This window comes from Meleagris gallopavo, chromosome 3 (assembly GCF_905368555.1).
Source record: "Meleagris gallopavo chromosome 3, MGAL_WU_HG_1.1, whole genome shotgun sequence".
Taxonomy (NCBI): Eukaryota; Metazoa; Chordata; class Aves; order Galliformes; family Phasianidae; genus Meleagris; species Meleagris gallopavo.
In genome coordinates this window covers 29,909,287-29,923,618 of record NC_139406.1, presented here as the reverse complement: position 1 = coordinate 29,923,618, position 14,332 = coordinate 29,909,287, and the positions used below count along the sequence as shown (strand labels likewise).

General features: G+C 44.1%; 1 protein-coding gene across 3 annotated transcripts in view; it reads left to right on the top strand.

Moving 5' to 3' along the window:
• Positions 1-1,497: 1,497 nt before the first annotated feature.
• GALNT1 (polypeptide N-acetylgalactosaminyltransferase 1) overlaps positions 1,498-14,332 on the top strand; it is a 76,364-nt gene continuing 63,529 nt past the window's right edge. For all 3 annotated transcript variants that reach the window (XM_085220527.1, XM_085220526.1, XM_085220525.1), the window contains exon 1: positions 1,498-2,055. The gene's annotated coding sequence lies outside the window, so the exon portion shown is untranslated. The remainder of the gene's footprint in view (positions 2,056-14,332) is intronic.

Sequence of the window (14,332 nt, the reverse complement as noted above, 5' to 3'; positions counted from 1 at the left end):
CCCCAGCATGCTCCCCCTACCAAAGTGACTGCTTGTCTGTGAGCATATTGTCTGTATGAGGAAAAAATGGATGTATGGGAAGCACCTTTAAAATAGGCCCAGAATGCACCTAATTTGTCTGCACCTAATTTGTCTGACCTTTTTTTTTTTTTTTTTTTTTTTTTTTTTTTTTTTTTCCCCTTCCTGCTGTTGGCCAGGTGGCCAAGAAGGCCATTGGCATCCTGGCTTGTATCAGAAATAGTGCAGCCAGCAGGAGCAGGGAGGTAATCGTCCCTTTGTACTCTGCATTGGTGAGGCCGCACCTTGAGTGCTCAGTTTTGGGCCCCTCACTACAAGAAAGATATTGAGGCCCTGGAAAGTGTCCAGAGAAGGGCAACAAAACTGTGAGGGATCTGGAGCACAAGTCTTACGGGGAGCAACTGAGGAAACTAAGATTGTTCAGGCTGGAGAATAGGAGGCTCAGAGGAGACCTCACTGCACTCTACAACTTCCTGAAGCGAGATTGCAAAGAGGTGAAGGTCAGCCTCTTCACCCAGGTAACAGTGATAGGATAAAAGGTAACGGCCATAAGTTGTGCCAGGAGAGGTTCAGGTTGGATATTTGGAGAAATCTCAGAAAGAGTGGTGAGGCAGTGGCACAGGCTACCCGGGGGGGGTGGAGTCACCATCACTACAAGCATTCAAGAATCGTGTGCATGTGGTACTGAGGGACATGGTCAGTGGGCATGTGGGAATGGGCTGACGTTTGGACTAAATGATCTTAGAGGTCTTTTCCAACCTTTATGATCCTATTATTAAATTGTTCTTAAAATACAGGGTTTCTGCCAAGGAACTCGTTACATATGTATATAATGAGCAGAACACAGTTATTGAGCTCTGTAAACCTAAGCTTTTGGGCTCCCTAAACAAACTATAAAGCTATACATTATTTGAAAGAGAAGATTTACTCTTCAAGGAAAAACAGTATTTCTTCATGAAAACTTCATTTGCTAGCTACACTTTTCAAAGAGAGCTTATAAACTTTGATCTATAATCTTAAAAAAGCTGAATTTAAGAGTAGGGAAAGATAAAGCAGCTCCCAGAATTCAAGCATTAAAGAATTTTCCTCATTTGGTTTCTGGAGCAGCTTTTTAGCTTTGTTAAACAGTCATGCTCTAAAAGCATTATTATAGGATGCACATCTAACGCACTGATGCTGCAAGTGGGCTCCGTACCCAGGGCGGGTACTCAGTGCTCGCTGTGGATGCAATGGGATGCTTTCGTTTGCTGTCGGATCCCCAGGTGACAGCTGGCACACCGACTGCCGACACGCAGGCGGGCAGCGCTCACCAAATGGCGAGGGCAAAGTCGCTGGGAGAGTCGCCCTCGCACCTCGACACAACGCGGGTGCCCAGGGAGAGCCGAACACCCCGCCGGCATCCCCGCGGCACATCCGGGCTCCGGCGGGGCGGGGCGGGGCGGGCGCGCGGGCTCCACCTAGGGGCGCGGGCGCGCGGGCGGCCGGGGCCGCGCCCGCCCCTTTCCCTGCGCCCGCCCCCGCGCTGGCGATGGAGACACGGCGCTGAGCGGGGCTCGGGCGGCAGCGGCGCGCGCGGGAGAGCGGGCGGCAGAGGCGCGGCCGGGGGCGCCGCCGCCGGTGCGCGGAGGACAGGGGATGCGGAGCGGGAGCGCGGCGGCGGGCTCCGAGGCGCTGAGCGAAGCGGCGGCTTCTCCGCGGTGCTCCGCGTGACTGCGCCTCGAGCGCGGCCGCCGGCGGCCGCAGGAAGAGGGGGCCGAGGCGGCGGCGGTCGGCGGCGCTCCGTGCCCGGCGGTGCCCCGGCCGTAGCGGCCGCCGCCGGCAGCGCCCGGCCGCGCGACGGCGGCGAGGCCGGCCGCGAATCGACTCGCTGCGAGGCGGCGGCGGCGAGCGGGCGCCGGGCGGCTCGTCCCTCCCGCCGCCGCCGGCGTCGCCCGAGGATTCGCCCCGCGGGACTCTACCCTGGGCGGCCGGTGACAGCCGGGCCGGGGCAGCACCGCCGCCGCCCTCGGTCTCCCGCCGGCCCCGAACGTCACCGAGGTGAGTGCGGGCGGTGGGCGCCGCGGGTTCCGCTTTCTGGCCCGCGCGGAGGGAAGCGCGGGGCGAGCGCCGCGTGCTGGGCTGCAGCCTGCCCTCTCTGCCTCCCTCCCTCCCTCCCTGCCGGCCTCCCACCGACGTGCCTGCCCCGCGGCGGGCGGCGGCCCGGCCCTGCTCCGCTCTGGCCGTGAGGGGCCGTTACGTAACTGGGCAGCGTTTGGGGCGCTCATCCTCGTTCTCTTTCCTTGAGCCGGAGAGGATCGAGGCAAAGCGAGGCTCTCCTGTGAGTGGTGCCCTAAGTAACTTAGTTTTCGTGTGCGGGAATCCGTGTAGCAGCGCTCCTGCCTCTTCTCCCGTTCTGAGAAGCGCTTCTCTGCCCGCTACCCCCGTCTCTGAACACGGAGTCCCTCCGGTGTCAGCCCGGGGGAGCTGTCGGTCTGTGGGTGCACGGAGTGAGGTGCGGGAATGGAACCCGATTGCTGTGCGGCGGCTGCTGGGAGAAAGAACTTTTATGGCAGCGAGCGGAGTGAGGCGGCATCTCCCGTTTGTGTAAATGGTGTTTGTAAGCTGTACGTGGGCACGGCCAGCAGCTGTACAGAGCGGCAGCATGCAGTGAACCCCGAGTTCTGGTGCGCTGCTGCTCCCAGCTCTGCTCCCTGCGGGGGCAGCGAGCTTGGGGTGCCCCAGGCGCATGGAACGCCGCAGCACTCATTTCCCTTGTCAACACAAAGGGCTGCTTATACTGCAGAAGGCATTTTGCTTCCCAGTGCTTTGCGGTCTCAGTGTGTCTTCCTGTGAGTGGTACTGTGTCAGCATGGAGTGTGCTGTCAGCTCCCCTTGTCTGTAACACGTGCGCACAGCAGAGAGAGGTGTTTCCCAAGTGGTGTGGTGTCCCTGGACAGTGGCAGGGGCATCACTCGGTAAGGACGCCGGCTGCGAGCCACCCTTGCGATCAAGGTGACGGTGACAACAGTGGGGCTGCTGCTGGGTGCTGCCTGGCTTCCCACAGCCCTGAGCTGTGTGAGCAGAGCTGCCTGGTTCCTCAGTTCAGAGCGCAGCACCAGTGACATTACTGAAAGTCACGGACATGTGGTGGCGGTGCCATGTGATGAGCGTTACAGAGCCCAGTGGCACCGAGGGGTGCTGCTCCACTTCTGCTATGCAGCGCATACCTCTCCTGGGTAAGGTGGGCTGGATCTGCCTCAGGAATGGGAGGTGGAGGGCGGTGCTGCGTGGCTGAGGTGCTGCTTCTGCCCTACTGGTATTCTGCCGGGAGAGCTTCCCCGCTGCTGGTGCTGCCCTTCCTATTCTGCGTGCCTGTAGGTAGCACCGCGTGTTGGCTTTGGGCTTTTGTGTTTTTCTGTCTTTCTGCCTTGGGACAGAGGTTTGTTTCACAAGGCCACAGGGATCCTGCTGCTGTCCCTGCCTGTTACTTTGTGCGACCTGCATACAAAACCTTTGGGATGTAGGTTACCTTAAAGTGCCTTCTGAGAGTTGGAGTGATACCTCTGAGCATGGGGCTTCATTGTGCTTATAAACAGATCTCTCTGAACAAGAGTTCTGGAATTCTTTTATTTGGGAATCTCTAGTGACGTGCTTTAGACCAAGTTATACTGTATGTTTCCCATTGTAGTTCATGTTGCTCTTTATGACCTTGACTTCTAAGTTAGTCTGTAAGTTGAGGACCATCTTTTCCCCCCACCAACAAGCCCCATGAGTGCTTGTAGCACTGGGGCTGTGCAGTGGATCTACTCAGTATCCCGTGGCTGCAGGCCTGTGGCAGGTCATGAGAGGATTGCTGAATGCTTCCTGCTGTGGGCCTCACACCAGTGCTCTCGGCTATAACGACACACAACAGCAATGACTATGAAAGTGTAGTTATGCACTGTGTCAAAAAAAAAAAGCATAGCTCTGAAGGGTCTGCTTCCCACTTTCACCAAGTGGCATCTTAATTTTTGAAGTGTAAGCTGTTTCTGTTCTGGCCGTTGTGTGATCTGCTAGTAGCTATGTATTTTTCATGTCTTGCTTTGTTATTTATATTAGCAGTAATAATTTCTAACCTCTTCATCCAAGATTCTTCAGACATGTGGTATAAAGTGAGAACAGCCTTTCTCAGGTAATGGCTGAGAGTGGACAAGTAGCTTTACGAAGGTATTACAATCCTGCTAGTGCTTGCCACTGCTCCTCTTGCATCTGAGCATTTCTCATTTTCAGCAGCTATGCTCATACTGAGTAGAAATCGTCCTGAAATTTCCCAGGGATGCTTACAACCTTCTGGTTTATACTAAGTGTATTTCACTACTAAGTTGCTCACCATAGTAGCAATTGTCTGATTTTCATCTCCATGTCTGTGTTTCTGAATGCTGAGTTATATCTGCCATTGTGTCAATTGTGCACTGGGGCAGATTAGCCCCTAGTTAATTGCATTTTCAGTTTTCCATCATTGATGAAACTACCCTGACTGTTAGCATTTCTACTTTTCAGATCTTTAATCAATGCCCTTAAGTGCAGCCTGCTCTGTGGATCCCTGGAGCATCCTGCTGCCAGCCTTCTGCAGAGCTGAATTTTGCCTCCATGCTCCTAGTCCAACCTTCCTGCTTCTTAGCTAGGAATAAAACGGTCTTTAAAGCCAAATGTCACAGGAATCTGCAAAATACATCTGCAGTGTTGTGATCATGGCTTTTACTCCCCTTGAGCACCATATCCATTCTTGAGAATAGTGTGCTAAATTTAACATCCCCAAATAAAATGTTTTAACTGCGTGCCTGTCTTAAAAGCATTTTGACACCATCTTCCACTAATTCCAGAAGAGCATTTTGCCTTTTTTACAATCCTTCTAGTGAGCTTAGTCCATTATGTGAAGTCAGCCCATCATAAAAATCAATGTAATTGATATACTTTTAGCTAATGTATTAAAGAGCTGGCTAACTGCTCTATTACTCACTTTTTGATTGTTTAAATATGGTTTTGCACTATGAAATACGGATATTTGTAAGGGGCGTTTACTTTCAATTACATTAGAAGCTTGTGACTTTGAACACTGCATAAATATCTTGCGTGTGTGCTGCTGTGCTAAGCCCCAGCTCCTTGAGGTGCAGTCCATTCTGGTATGAACTTGAGTTCTAGAACTCTGCAGGTTACTGAGTGGCAGTTCTTGGTTTCTCACAGGGAGATGACTTGTTTGAAGAGCCGGAGGAGATGAGCAGTCAAACTGTGATGGCCTCAGTTGTCACTGAAAGCCAGTGTGCATGGAGACTGGGTTGGTTCAGAAAAGGTGCCCTTGGCTAGGTGTTCTCTGTAGGTCATCTCCTGATCTCACTGGACTTCTGTAACCCAGAGCTTTATTTTCAAGCACTGAATAAAATCCTTTTTTCCTTGTTACCTCTAAGTGGTAAGTAACTATGCTATGGAATCTAGTTGTGGAGCGATTGACTTCAAAACTTTTCTTCCCCTGAGGTATTTGGTTTTGGTAGTAACTGGATAGAACTTTGTAGTTTTTTTTCTTTTCTTTTTTTTTTTTTCCCCCCTGCAACTTGAACGGGTATTTGATAGCTGCTGCAACTCTCACTGATGCTTTCAGCTTTTGTACTCTTTCTTTGTTATCAGATCTTACCCAACAGTTAGCACATGTATAGAGGGGGGTGTACTATCACTCTGTGTTGAGGACTGCTATTCTACATGCTCTGGTGCTCAAGTTTGTGTTTATTTTACAGCTCAGACTGTATGCAGCAGCTGATATCCTATTGTACAGCTGTTGTGAAACTCATCCTTAGCTAAGGAGGAAAGTGTTTTTGTACATCTTCCTGTGCCATGCTGGCATCAACTTTCAGAAGCTTTGCTCTGCTAGAATGCTTCCCAAGAAGCTAAGTCAGCTGCTGTGTTGCTGCCCAGCTGAAAGAGAGTTGTCTTCCTTTGGCTCTGCTGTCCAACTAGTCTTGCTTTTTGAATCTTTGTTCTGTAAATTGCAAGTCAATGTATTAGAAGGTCTCCCTTGCTTTCGTTAGTGCTGTGCATTCATTGGTTAAGCTACACAAGCAATGGAATCTCTGGTCATTTTTTTTTAAGTGGGATTTCTTACCGTGGTTCAACTCTTAGCATATTTGGGACACGTAGTATTTCATGTTAAGTTCCAGTAGTTCCTCACATAAGAGAATCACTGAAGTCATGTGACAAAACTTGTTGTCCAAGTTACGTGGATCTGCTGAGTTGGTGTGATGCTCAGACTGTCTCTGAAAACTCATTGAAGGCAAGTAAGAGGCTGTGTTGTGATCTTGCACTTCTTTGCGTTGGAAGAGACTCCCAGATTCTGTTGGTGTGTCCCAGCAGCTGCAGCTGCTATTGCAGTGCCAAGTACCCCGTGTTAGGTGGTTCTGCAAAAAGGAGGAGTGCTAGCCTCATTTCGCAGGCACAGTGTGGTTAAGGCCCGCAGAACCTGCAGAATTTCAATCTGTTTACTTTTCTGTAGCCACAGCTCATCATTATCTTTCTCCTTGCTATCTGAGGCTGCTCTGTATGTGTTAGTAATAGTTCAGAGCAGTTTGAGAATGGCAAGCCAGGACTGCACTGAGAATTAAAAAGCGATGATAGCAGGATCTTTATGGGGGGAGGGAAGCAGGTTTTAGTTGTTTGGAAGGCTCTACAAGAAGCATACCCAAGGAGTAGAACATTGGTAATAGGTTGAAGTAGACCATCAACAGGTAGAGGGAGATTTGGAAGTGCTCCTGCAGCCAAGGGAAGCAGCTGACTGAAAAGCAGAATGAAAAAGTTGAACAAATCTCCCTGGAGCTCCATAAGGAGAAAGGTATCTATTACTGGCCTTCATCCGGTGTCCACAACAGGACTCTGAAATGAGTGTAACCATAGCAGCCCAGATGAACACTGACTGAAAGCAAGAATAAAATATCTCCCACCCCTGCCATAAGTGGATGACTATGTGATGTAATCTCATGTGGCCATTTCTTAGCTGTGCTAGCTGGTATTACGCAACAGGCTTCTGGATCTTGAGGTGGTTCAAGTGCAAATTAGTCGTAGGCTGAATATGAGTGGTCTGAGTTCTGCTTTCACTCGCGTTCAACAGTTTGATTACCATTATGGATAAATAGAGTATAGAGAACAGCCTGTAATCGTGTGTCTGTATCCTGTTTGTGACATTTCTACACTAAGTGCATCGAAGAGTGAATGTTCAGCATAGAGGCACTTTTAAAGCATCTTTAAGGACTCATTTAAGTTAAAATTAAAGTAATGAATTATGTACTTAAAGTAATTGGAATCGATACACTTCTCAAACAAAGAAGCTGAATTCTAATTCTGAAGGCAGAACTCAGCTTTGACTGTTATCTCCAGACAGCACTTCTGTAAGAGATGATTCAGTTGGTGCTGGCTGGGATGTTGCTTGGAGTGTCCTGTTTGTGAATTACTGACTGTTAAGGACATGTTTCTGCAGAACTGTTTTTTTTTCTTTTAAGACCATTTTGTGGCTTTGAACTCTAATGTCTATAGTGTCATGTGAGTGAGGAGAATGTCTGTTGTCTTTATCTCTGAAAAACAGCTGAAGACAGCGTGCCAGAGCAGTCATGTACTGGACTGGATATGGAATAATGGGAATACTCAACCAGAATACCAACAGAAGCAGTGTGTCTTTGTTCTTGTTTTTTTCCAGTACCTTCTTGTGTTTTTTTTCTGTAGGGTTCACAGGTCCAAAGTTCACTAATTTAAGTACATGTATTTCTTGAAAGTTTAGTTAACCTATTTTCAGTTTTCAAGACAGTGTGGAGTTTCTACTACTTCAAGTGAAGAGAGATACTGCAGCTGAAGTACATTTATTTGAAATAAATATCTCAAGAAAAATGGAACTGCCACAGAAAGTTCTTTGCCTGCAAAGAGGAGTTGTAAAATTGAAGTCCTTTTTCAAACTGACATTTCCAACTCTTTGATTTTGAGGAAGATTTCCTAAACTGAAAGTCTGGGAAACAGCACGTGTAGTCGTGCACTTCAGTGATGTTGGGAAGCAGGAAGGGATAGTGCCACTTCCAGGAGCCTTAATGTAGGCTAAAATGATGTACGCTTTGTATCTTCCTACAAATTCTGGTAGGCCTTTAGGCTCTTACCATAGGTTACCACTTGCTCCAGTGCCAAGTACTTTGTGTTATCATTTCATGTGTTTAAAAAAAAAAAAAAAAGTTACAGAGAGGATGGAGAAGTATGCTAGGTTAGACTTCTATTTGCTTTGGACTTAGTTTTGATCTCAGTATCTGGCCTGTTCAAAGAACGAGCTGCTGGCTGATAACGTTTTGGAAAAGTGCTGTAATATAACTGTATTAGGGCAACTCCAAGCTGCTCAGTGGTTTCCTTTCTTCAGCTTCTGCTGGGGTTTATTTGGGCACTGAAGTGAATATGGAGAATAACGTGATAGAAAGGATGCGCAGGAATCCTTTATTCATTGTAAAAGCTCGAGTTTCCTGCTAAAGCACAGCAGAGTGGAGCAGCTGCTGGTAGGTTAGATGGCATACTCATCAAAATGGTTTTCTTTCAGCTTCAAGTTAGTTCTAACACATCTTATCACTGATTTTATGAATATTGGACTAAAATATTTTTAAAGAGCACAGATCTGCATGAGGACTGCCTTGGCTACGTGTCGTCCCAGAAGTAAGTGGTTGATAATCTGTCCTTCAAAATAGCAACGATGGGCTGAGAGCTTAAGGAATATTGATCGTATTAAGTTAGAAAAACGTGTTTGTTGTAGGTTTTACATGCATTTGATGTTCAGCTGTGAATAGACACATTGAATTGCTAGGAACTGCATTAATATTTTAACACTTCTTAAGATCATTTGTATGTTTCTTATTGAAATACTTTGTTGTACAAAATGTTGCTTTAAAGAATGAGGCGAAACTTGTACTGAGACTGTCCAGCAGCACCAACAGACTACCTCAGAAGATATTAAATAATCCATCACGTCTTGTGAGAGTATAGTTGGAAGAAAGATATGTAAATGCAGTACAGGAGAATTGGAGTTGGATGTGATGGAAGCATCTGAAAAATCTTAAATATTTAAAATACACACGGTTACCCTGTTGAAAGGTGGAGGGGTTTTTTTATTTTTATTTTTATTTGTTGATGTTACATATTCAAGCACTGTTTCTCATGATTTTGCTATGGTGTCATCTAATAGAAAGAAAAAGGGTGTTAAAACTCATTATGAACGATTCAGTGAGTCTGGTGAGTAGGCAGAACTGTTTAAATCACCAGCTAAGGCAAGATTCACCTTCTATATGAAGGTCCAACATGAAACTTTTCTCTATCAGAATGTGCTAATTATGCTGTATACCTAGTTTTTCCACTGCTGTGGCAAATCATAAGAACTTTTATGTTTCTAGTAGTTAACTTTAAAATAATATATGGTAGCTTGGGTTTTTTTAGGTATTAGTTATACATTAAATCTGCTAAATCTTAAAAACAAACAAACAAAAAAAAACCCCACAGAAAACCAAGGCCCTTGTTTCTAAGTGTAATTTCTTTTCTTTCTTTGCTAATGTTTCTTTCTTTTTAGGAGCTTCTGCGTCTTGCGGAGTTGTCGAATCACATATTTTAGTTTGTCTTTCCACATCCAGGAAACGAATCACTTTGCTACAACCAGTTAGGGCTTGAAATCTACTGTGTGAGAGAAACCAATTGTCCCAGTTTCAGCTGTGATCTAATTCACAGAAATACAATAATATATAATTTTCATGCTCTGGATTATATCACAGCTTTCTTACACAGCTTTAGACATCTTGACTATTCTTTTTTTTTCCCACAAATTGTGCTTTCCCAAACAGTGAGGACTTGAGTCTGAAACAATAGTTCTTCTGCGTTTCATGAGTGTTATGTATGTTTGAAAGATATCTAAAGACTTTTTTTTTTTTAACCACATTTTTCTCTTTGTTGAAAATGTTATAAAACTTCTCAAGTTCTACTAGGAAAACAATGACTTCTATTTCTTTGGAACATACCTCATGTTATTTTCGCTAGAGTTAATGAATAGCACTGAGTTGCAGTCACTATTCTGCACTAATCCGCTGGTGTTTTTAAACAAAGAAACCACAATGGGATGTTTTCTTTTATTAAGTGAACAGCCTTTCATTATTGTCGCTTCTGTACAGAAGAGCCCAGACTTCAATAGCATGCAAGCCAGGCTCTCATTTCTAAATCAAATCTTTGACCTTGGTATCTCCATAGCTAAACTTTAAACGTTGAGACTGTAAATATGTTTGATACCAACTTTCTTATAATCAGACCATCTTTTGCTGTGGAGGCTAATGAAATTGTGATTCACTACCACTCCTGCCCACAGAAGTGAGCTGTACAATCTATTTCTATGGAGTGGAAATGAACAATTTCTTGTTATTCTAGGAGACTGCTGCTGTATCGATCACTTGTAACTTGTGCTGGCTAATTGTTAGTTGGAAACAACTCTTATCAGCTACTGTTGGAGCATATCAGCTCAACAGTTGTCGATAACTTGTGATTTCTCCTCGCCTATTCGTAGGGGTCTGTAATGTGTGGTTGAATGTATTGTTAATTTTTATTCAGAAGGATGTGGATTTAATACTGGGTGTGGAGAAATGTATCTAAAAGAAATTCAAATAAAAGGTTTTTTCTTTGTTTTTTGAAATCTGGTTTGATCCATCTTAGACCTGGCTAAGATGAGCTCAGCAGCTTTTGGAAAACCATTGCTTTTTAAATGTAATTTGACATTCTCAGGAAGGTGAAAAAGATAGGAGAGGGGAAAAAAAAAAAAGAAAGAAAATTACCTTAAAGCGAAGTTATGGAGAATACATTTTCCTGTACTGAGCATGTTCAGAAAATGCATGGGGTCTTATATTCTTCATACAAATTCTTGACGCAGCCTGCTGGATATTTTCCATGTATTCAGAATGACCTAATGAGTTCTTTTGTGTTTTAAAAACATATTAAGTCATTACGTAAAAAGTAAAGATATGTCGGGGTAAGAAGCCGATACTCACGTGAGAGAAAAGTGATGATCAACTTCACTTGAAGTAAGTTGAAATCAATTTATGGCTGGCTGCACTGAAGAGGAAATGTCACTTGGACTAATGCATTCAACTCTTTTGTTTAAATAATTCCAAGTCTCGCTCTTTCTTGTTGGAGAAAAAGGGATTGATTTGGCTCTTTGGTGGTGGCTAGAACTGCTACAATTACTTTGACATCACAAAACTTGTGTGCTGAGCAGCTGCTTTCAGGCAAAGCAGGAGAAACTTTAGCCAGTCTTATGCAAACAATTGTTGAAGAATCATCTTCCTTTTCCATAAAGATTATCCGTTTCAGCTGGGGGAAATAAAATAAAGTATTTATAAATAAAAGCTTGAATCTTTATAGAACAACATTACTGAAAGTTCTCAAAACTTATGAAGTCTATTGTATTAGGTTGGGAAGTAGTCAGAAGAGTCTTAATATAAAACCATATGTCTGAAAATCTTTACCTACTGTAAATGGAGGCTTTTGGAGAAAACACTACGCTAAATGCAGCCAACAAAGGCTGGTTTTCTGATGTTGGTCTTTCAAGAGAGGAGAATTAAAGAACATACTTTAATACAGGAGGAATATTGTAAAAAAATATGAAGGCACTTGTTTTGGCTGCGTCTATATGCATTAAATGTATAGCCTTCAAGTGGTGGAAGGGAATGTTTCCCTAGCCCTATACTAGCATTGGCTGGATGTAAGTTCTTTGCTTGCAACTCGTCTATTTTCTTGTCACATGTCTAATAAGGTAACTTCATACTCTGTGGTGTTCCTTGTAAAAACAAACAGTAGTTCTTGATGAATGCTTGCCCCGTCAAGGCATCAAAATCTCTTTGGTGGGAGAAGAGTTGCCATTTGATCTCACCTTCAGTCCTTCACTGGTTTTCCCCCATGGGCTCTTACCCTTGGTTTGTTAGGCTGCTTTTAGTCACAGTCAGAGGGCAAAAGTCCCACAGATAGCAAGTTGACAGGAATCTGGAGAAAATTGGTACTGACGCAGAAGAAAGTAGTGTTAATGCTCTCTACAGAGGCCATGGGGTAAGTACGAGGGTTGCCTGTTGGGGTTTTTTTTGTTTTGTTTTGTTTTTTTTCATGGCTTGGTGGTTCACCAATGGATACTTTTACATTTAGGCTAACCAGATGGTATATGTAAACCTTAGAACAAACCATGGCATGTGATATCTCTTGTTAATTAAGAGACGTGGGAGAGATGATAGCATCATGCGTGGAATGGAGGTTTTGAGAACTGGGGAATAAAAGAGAGCTCTTAAGGGCCAGCATGAAGGTGGTGAGGTTATTGCCGATGACTGTGGGAGAGTACATCACTAGTACTGCTTTTCAGAAGGTAGGATAGCTTGTTTTAGCAAGGGCTGCTTGCAGATGGACTAATTTATTTCTAAGCATCAACATTCCATAAGATACTTTTCAGTGTGTTGCTGCTTTTACTGCAGCTGGTCCTTTTAAATTTACAACAAAACCTACAAAGCTGGCCAGCTGTTGCTACAGACTAGGTTTTCTAGAAGAATATGGTCCTACAACTTAAGTCACTTGGCTTATGTTAATGAATAGTTGGTAGTGTTTCTTCTCTCCAGCACGGAGCTTTCATAGCTTTCTTATGAACTTGCTGAAAACGTGTATATTTAAATGGGGTTAGTTTGGATTTTGCTTATACGGTATCTGCTTGGTAGGTATCTCCTGTTGTTCTTCTCTTGAAAAAGCAAAGAACAGCAGGAAAATGTATTGTAGGCAAGATGAAGATAAGATTAATGTACTATTCATACACGTGAAGTACTTAAGATGATGCAATTGAGGGAGTGTAATCATCTGGATTTTTCTGAATATCATGAGGAAAAGAAGTGACCAAAGTTCAGTTTACTGTGCTAGCATTTCCTCCATTACAGTTAAACAATGCCTTGCTGCAGTACAAGGTTTACTTCTTACCTGTGGCAGCTACTTGTACACACTGTTTTGTTGAAGGCTATTTCAAAAAAGTACGTTGCCTCAAATAAATGTTTGAAGTGAGAAAAATTAGGACTGAGTGTCCTAAGTGATGTTATCATTTTTTAATGATTAAAAGTGAATGGGAGAGCGGGCAGTCACAATTACAGACTTTGGTAGCATCTGAACAGCTTTGGAGCTCTGTGAGAAGATCCCCCAGATGAGCTAAAGCTCCGATCTCCAATCTCTGCACTGGGCATTGTGAAAGAAGCAGTGACATCTCCCTGCTCAACTTGCTAGTTTACTGCAACTGCTTAACAGTATTGGAGGGACTCCATTTTAATGCGTTGCCCGAGGGGAGCAAGTAGCGGCTCCAAGTATAAGAGAATGGAAGCTAGGAAACAGAGGATTAGTAAGGAAGGGGAAGCAGAAGAGTTGGAAGAGAATAAAATGTAGATTTCTTGCTCTAGAGAATAAAAAAAAAATATGCTTAAATGGCCAAATGGTATCTCGCTAGCTGTTTTGACTAATAGTGACAGCTATGGTTGTGCAGCAAACTAATTAGTAAAAGAATTTGCAAATCCCAGAACTATTAATAGGCTAGAGAAGTAATGACTGTGGGGAGAATCTCCCTAATGGTAGATAATATTTTGACTGGTATGTTTAACCTGTCTAGCCAGTTTCAGGTAGGAAAAAATCAGTTTGACCTCCTTTCTTGCCCCCTCATAACTCACTGACAAAACACTAAATGTTCTTCACCTTTTAGGGCTTGCTTGCTTTCTGGAAATGCAACAAAAAATTGAAGTAATAGCTCTAAACACTGGAGGATTGAGTATAATTCAGGCTGAAGCTAGCTATAATCTTCAGGAAAATATCAATGGAATCTTTACGTGAAATAGGAGGGACTCGCATACTCCAATAAAACGTACTACCAGCATATCCTGCACTTTGGCTTACAGCATGGGGTGCATTGTTACAGCACTAGGGTGGGCTGGAGTAACCTTTGAAGAGATGGATGAAATTCTTGATGTATCTGGATAAGATAGGGCATCTCTTTAGCAAAACAGTACTTGTTAGTCTAGACCAGACAGACAAGGTAATTATATAAGAAATTAAACTGGCATATTCTCTAAATACTTTCCTGTTTTTTGTTGCGTGTGCTGAAGATATCACTGAGTTTTAGTCTTCTGTAAAGTTATTTGCTGCATTCATTCTTGATAAGTTGAATGTTGTTAAAATGGTATAAAAATATAACTGAATTTTCCATTCTGTATTCTTTTTTTTCCTAGGGATATGGAAGGTTGATAAAGCTATTGCTGAA